Here is a 7,429-nt window from a genome sequence, read left to right as displayed (position 1 = left end):
GAAGGGTACCTTCTCTCTTTCAGCCAATCAGACGGGATAAATGTCAAGCTATGAAAAGGCCAGGCCCAGCACAAGAATTGAGAGTTGTTGACTCTGGAAAATATTTGCTAACATATGGACTCCCAGCAGAATATTGTCCAAATACAGAGATGCCCAAGGTAGCTCATGTCAAAGTTGTGAAGATGGACCAGTGGTGCTTGAAGACACATCGGTCTTCATTGTATAATATTTAAGCGGTTGAAGGTTGTGTTCCAACAACAGAACCAAGTCACCAAAGGTGATTATAGACACAAACAGCGTGGGAAATTACACTGAATTCCCTTCAGTAAATTTGACCTGTTGAACTGAAACGTTTTTTGAAAAGAAGGCAACAAGTGAATGTGAGCTATTCCTTTAGCTCCAAAAGAAAGGTTATTGAAATTTGGGGAGAAATAGTTTCATTCGTTTGACTTTTTTCAGCACTTACCAAATGCTCTTGGGTAGTTTGGATGTTCATTTGTAAAATGAAAAGCAGAAAATTTAAAATAGTTGTGGGGAAAAATCATTCCATATCACACTTCGTCCAAAACAACTCTGAGTGGTGTACACAAAAACTTACCGTGAGAAATGAAGTGGGTCTCTCATTAAAACGAGGAGCAGGAAACACATTCATCCAAACCCAGAATAAATCACGTTGGGCCTGAAGTATGGCAGAAAGGGAGAGGTGCCATGCGGAAACAACCTTGCCTAGCACACAGGCCACCATTTCTCAACTGTTAAGACAGCACACTGGCACTGAACCTCAGCGACCCTTGACATTTTCCTACCATCGAAACGCGTAAATGTCAAATAAAATGGACTTTGAAGTCAGTGCAGGACTGCTTAATTATTGGATGAAGATCTTTTGACATGGCACGCCATCCCTATCTCTCTTTACTGAGACTTTCGTGTTCTGTGTTGTTCTGGTAAAAAATGTATCTTGCGTAAATCTCCCCGGCCGTAAACCATAGCAACTAGGTTATTGTGAGACAGATTACAGATAACTAAAGTTTCTTTCATTATAGAAATATCAATTGTACTAGCTAAGGTACGTTCCAAGATAATTTATTTTATTATTTAAACCCAGCCGTACAGACAGTTTTTCTAAAGATCTAGGCTTTTCCTCACTGGGAACATTTATTTTTGCAGATCGTCTGAATGGGATGAGAGACTGGACAAATGTGTGGAGCCTTCTTGCATTGGTCAGGGTTATCCTCTTCAAAAGCTGAGTGTTTAGACATTAATAGAATTTTGGGACCTTTTCGGAAAATGAAGACATGGCACGCACTCAAAGACTATTATTTACTTGTATTGCTTTATCACTCTTCACTCTGTTATTAGACCCGAATAATCTTAACTCTAAACTGAAATTAAGATGTCCATTTCTGTTAGGGTCCATCAACATCATTACATCTAACTCGATGGCACACGTCAATGGACCGTTTACTTCTCCAATCACACATTAGGTGCCATGTCCTATATGTATACTAATCTTGATCTGTTTGCTTTGCTTCAGATTCCCCAAGAGTTACCAGGGTAAATGATATCACTTCTCTTTATGTTCCCCCTCCACGTTTTCCTCTCTTCCGTCAATTTAGCATTCACAGAACTGTCTTTGATCCCTTTTGTCCTTGTGAGTTGTGAAGAACAATGTGAAAGCAGTTGATTGCGGAAAGGGGAAGCACCTGATTATGTCGTTGTGATGCCCCTTGGGAGGACTCTTGAGCGATAGTTTGATTCGATGGGAGGTCAAAGGTCATTCCTGGTAGAGCCGGCCATCTGTGCTTATCCTTGGATGTTTATCTTAAGGACCTTGTGAGAGTAGTCTTGAGAGAATACATGGCGTCTAGCAGTTGTCTTTACCTGGTCATGATGAAACAAAACTGTACGTCGATAAGGTTATGGATGGGAACTTAACTGTTACACCATGAACGGGAATTTAACTGCTACACTCAAACTCATTCTTGGCTGTTACATAGCATCAGATTACTGGTTTGTTATTTTTGATAAATTCTTCCAAGAGCTTGTAGGAATACCAGCACAAACAATCTGTCATTATGTGCTTTTGTGGAATTCTAATGAAAAAAATCTTCTAGAGGTAAAAACAAAATGTAAAAGTAATATCTACAGCCATAGAACATTTTTAGGTCACATTTGTAGTATCCAAGAACTAAATCAGAAACATAGTTGCCTGTGTCTCTCCTTACTGTTAGGGAGTACAGACTGTGGCTATTTTGGCGTGAAACCTCATTCTCAAGCCCTGATGCATTACAGAATCTCCACCTAATTCAAAAAAGAAATGTTTTCAGTAAGTGAAGACAGGGGCGCTGGATTCGTTTATCACGTGACTTATTCACAGAAGGAGGAAGGAGAGAGTGAATCTTTGGAACTTCGCCAGCTAGAGATGGGTGTTAAAGTGAATTGGTTTCAAGGAGAGAGCATTACAGAAAAAAGGATGTGAATTTGGAGGATGTTACAAAATACTCTTTTACAGCAGCAGAATGTTGGTTTTAAATGTGCTAATAACACATATGAATGCCTAACTATGCATATAAAAACAAGGATTACACGCAATTATATTTGGTAAAGAAAGATTACAGGTTTGTGGAATGTACGTTAAGGTCAAAACGATTTGGATTTTGCTGCTTTGATAAGGGCAGGTGTTCTATTTTTCACATCCAGTTTTATATCACTTGAACAGCCATCCTGTAATCTTTCACAGGTTGGAAGGTGCCTCTGTGCTGTTCATGGAGAGTGCTCCCTGGAGATGGGTCTTGGCTGAGAGAGTGGGGACAGCCATATTGATTCTCCCCTCTGTTAGATCCATTATCAGGCCTATATCAGAGCCGCTAGGAGGGCTGTGGTTATCTGATTTTCCATTTCTTAGCAGGCCGGAAATGGGCCTTCAAACTTTCCTATTACTGTAAGTCTCTATCCAAGTGTTTGCATATGTAAGTGTGTGTGTGTGTTTTCAGCCTGTCCTCGTGAGCCAAGATTTGATAGGTGGTGAGAGATCTCCTAGCACCCCCTTGCCATGTTACCAAGTAGATGTGAAGGAATATTTGTCAATGAGTCATTTGTAAATCGATATCACCTGCTGTCATTGTTACTGGAGTACTTCTCTTGTCAAAGATGTAAACATTGGGGGCCACATAATGACTGGGATGTTGTTTGTGAAGTCCATCCATCTTTCTAAAGAAAACAAAGACTGAAATCCATGTGAAATGTAGATGTGGCTAAAGCTCTGCTCCATTTCTGTGGATGTGTCAGGTTAACTGTCTGGGAAGGACAGTATCTTAGAGAACCATTATACAGAGGAACAATTTTACACACTGGCATCTGCTTGGAAATAGATCAGCAAATAAATCCCTTTTGAATACATACACAAACATTTGTTAACTACTCTCCTTTCATTTGCACTCCATTTCAAAGGTGCATTTCTATGCTGCTGATCACAATTCGGTTGAACATGCGTCCTTGTTATGTCATAATAGACATACGGAAAATAAAGAAAATCAAGCAATTATAAGTCATCATCAGAAAATCTACCAGGGAAACATTATATAGCTATGAGTTGAAATGTTCTCTTGCTGTAACTAAATTATTATAATGTCTTGGACATTTTCCCCAGACACACAGATTCTTACCTTAACTGAGTATTTAGTCAGAATTAAGGACACAAGTCAATAAATTCAGTCCAACATTTTAATTGACAATCTATGTAATAAATGACTTATGCATACGTGAACCAAAAAGGCTGTGGAATATGGCAAGCGGTGTGTGGGATGTGGTCGCTTCATGGATGTCTACAGTACATTCAGTTCCCTATACTGGACTCTTGTCATCACTTACAGTGAGCGGCCAGCATGGAATTGAACAAAGGATAGACCTAGTACATTTACATTTTACATTTAGTCATTTAGCAGACGGTCTTATCCAGAGCGACTTACAGTAAGTACAGGGACATTCCCCCCGAAGCAAGTAGGGTGAAGTGCCTTGCCCAAGGACACAACGTCATTTTGCATGGCAGGGAATCGACCCGGCAACTTTCTGATTACTAGCCCGACTCCCTCACCGCTCAGCCATCTGACTCCCATGACATCCAGCCACAAGTTCCTGCAGGGGTGGAAAAAACATTCACTCTATTGACTGTTAATATCCTTGACATCTAGTGATAATTTATATAGTTAACCAGCAGTTTATCTTATCATATTCCATCTAATCATAGCATTTCTGGTGTTGCAAGGTTAAGGTTACAGAGCCAAGAGCTAACAAAGAATGAATGCAAATCAATGCTTGCTTGCTAACAGAGTTATAAGTTATATTAACTTTACCGTACAGAATGCTGTATAAATGCTTAAAGCAAAGGTGGAAGAATATCTACGTTTATCAATAGTAACAAGTTCACAAAAAAATTCCTTTTAGAATGTAATGTTTCAGTTGAAGTCCAAAACTTGTTTTAATTGAATTTGTCCAAAAGACTAAATCTATTTTACCCCTCTATTTTAATTTTTCATACCATAACATGAATCAACCTCTCAATCTGACTCACTAAAGGCTAAATTAATGTATTTATGAACATCATATACCATGTTACTTACTGGAACCGTGCAATTTCCACTCCTATTTACCTTCTCATATGTCCAAATTAAGACTCTACTTCAAACACATTAGCTTCGATGACAAAAAAAAACATCTCTGTGACTTCCCCCTCCTGAAATTAGCAGTGGAGCTGAGGATGTTTATGACTAGTATGAATTTGGCTGTCTTCTTGTAATTTATTTTTGTGTGTACTATGTAATTGTACCTGCATGTGTTGTGTGTAATTGTGTACTATGGTGTTCCTTTAAAATTGACAAAGTACAATTCAGGGTCATTACTTTTTCACATCAATGAAAAAACTCTAATTTCCAGATCAATTATAGCACTGGCTGATGTTAGAGAACCATTTTTACATATCCGTGTTAATCCGCTCAGGAACCTGTTGCTGTGAAATGAAAGTGTAAACAGGAGACAACTACTTTTGCCAAATTTACAAACAGATGTTCTCTTTATTGGTGTGCAACCGATGACGAACCGATCAGTTTTTAACGTATGAATGGACACAAACAGGGATGTGATTGTCCATTTTGGATTGATAAATTGTCTAACCTTGAGTGACTTAAAAAAAACTATATTCAATCAAACCTTTCAAATCCTTTAATTGTCTTCACATTGCCACAAACAGCTGTAGGTAACTGCATTTGTTGTTGTTGTTGTTGATGAAAAGAAAACCGAGGCAAATTCTCTACCCAACTGTAGGGCTTAGCAACACATTTGGCTCGCTCGCAATGTAGAAGTTGTCATTCAACTGATTCCTTGCAAATACGTGGGTAGTCAGGTTAAAGACGAAATACTTAAACTACATGACTCTTCTCCTTTTCAGGAGTATAATAGTATAATTATTTCACAGTGCTCTGGATTAATTCAAATCAGGATTTTTACTAGCACTGGCATGTTTGAATACATGGTCAGCTTATGATTTTGGTCACTGGGTCTTAGGAAAGGAGCTCAGAACACATTTGAATAATTGAGCTCATGATCAGGGTGGTTTAATGTTAACAACAACAGCACTGTGTGGGAAGTGATCTAATAGGCTAAACATACTCCTGAAGTGATCTAATAGGCTAAACATACTCCTGAAGTGATCTAATAGGTTAAACATACTCTTGCCATCAGGCTACACAGATAACGGAGCCCTCTCAATGATTCCGAACATCACACTGAATAGAATTCTTCACCTCGAAGGACCGATGGGACCAAGACCCATGGAAATCAATAACTACAGAAAGCAGAGAAGAGAAAAATACAATCAAGGGTCAGCCACTTCTCATTGCATAATTACATTGATGATGTCATTGATAAGTGGATTGTTTTTGTAATAAAATCATTTTCCTGTTTTTTTGAGGCAGGGTAATCCAAAGCCACAAGAGTCTTGCTGTCCATGGGAAAAGGTTGGTATACAAGTAGTGGATTATGTAGCTCAAGTGTTTGTCTTCACATCTTCTGGGTAATGAAGACAAACTTTGTCAGTTATTTCAGAACAAGATTAAGCCCAATTTCACTCTAGCTGTATGACTCATTTCTTCCTTAATGACAGTATGCCAGAGTCAGTATTTTGCTTGCATAAAACATATAAATTAATTTGGTATGTTCAACTTCATCGTTTGGACCATGGACCCATATATATCTGAAAGTAGGCAGTCAAGTAATGTGCATCATTCCTCTTTTTGTCACCTTCCATTCCCTTGTGGTTCCTAAATAGACAAATATAAAGAACTCAAACTGGTGTGTAAATGGAAAGTTCTTCAAATGCTATAGAGTATGAACGAGTTAGTTTGTGACTGACCGAGACATCAAATGTTTGACCAGTGGGAAGGCAGCAAAAAAGAAAGAGTTGTGTACATAAAAGAAAACGAGATTAGAACATTTCTTCTCAGCAATGCCTTGTGGGCACCGACTACAAAATCCTCTTTCTGTGAGCCATTAGAGGACATAATTGAGTTCTGTTGAACAAGGCCAATGACCAAGTCCCAATGACCAGAACAGAAAGGTCAGTGGACAGAGTTTATTGGGTTGCCGTTTGAAAATGTTACCGTACCCTGGAGGCTTTGACCCATTGCAACAAATCACTTGCGACAAATAAGATGATCAGATGCTATTTGAGGATCCATAGCATTTACTTAACATTTGATGATGTTGGAGGCTGGAGTATCAATGCACACCCAAGACCATTGTTGAGCACTTGGACATCTGAAAGAACTTGCTTGAGACCCTCACAAGGTTTATAAAGAAACCAGCTGAGCTAATATGGTGAATAATAGATGCAAAGTTCACCGATTACTTTACTCCACGGTAAGAACACCTTCACCGTTCTTTCCCCATGGCATGGCAACAGCGAACAGAATTGATATCACAATTTAACTGAGGTTCATTATTTGTGTCAAGGGTCAATTAATGCTTGCGAAGCACAGTTAGTACCACAAACTCTCCTCCTACATAATTGAAAGAACACTCACTATAATAAATGGCTACTGTATAAAACATGTCCAGGTCATTAACAGTAATCAATGACATTTAGTACAAATCTGGTAGATCAATAACATCAATGTTTATGGTTGAAATTTACTATCTCAGCTGTATTGCTTCAAAGACCTGATAGATTGGACCCCAGATCTTCAGAGTTCACCTGATCTGCTCCGTAGGACAAAAGACCTTTTGAGTGTCAGTTAAGAGAAGTAATGAAGACAGTTGAGGAGGATGGGGCCGGATGGATTCACCTGCACCAGTAGCAGGCCTGGTCATGTCGTGACAACAAAGCCCCTTGAGGGCTTTTTTTTACACCCGCCTCTCCTCTCGCCATCGTCTCTTT

The sequence above is a fragment of the Hypomesus transpacificus genome, chromosome 25 (genome assembly GCF_021917145.1).
Source record: "Hypomesus transpacificus isolate Combined female chromosome 25, fHypTra1, whole genome shotgun sequence".
NCBI classification, from domain to species: domain Eukaryota; kingdom Metazoa; phylum Chordata; class Actinopteri; order Osmeriformes; family Osmeridae; genus Hypomesus; species Hypomesus transpacificus.
The sequence above is the reverse complement of the archived record's forward strand: the minus strand, read 5'-3'. Positions refer to the sequence as shown.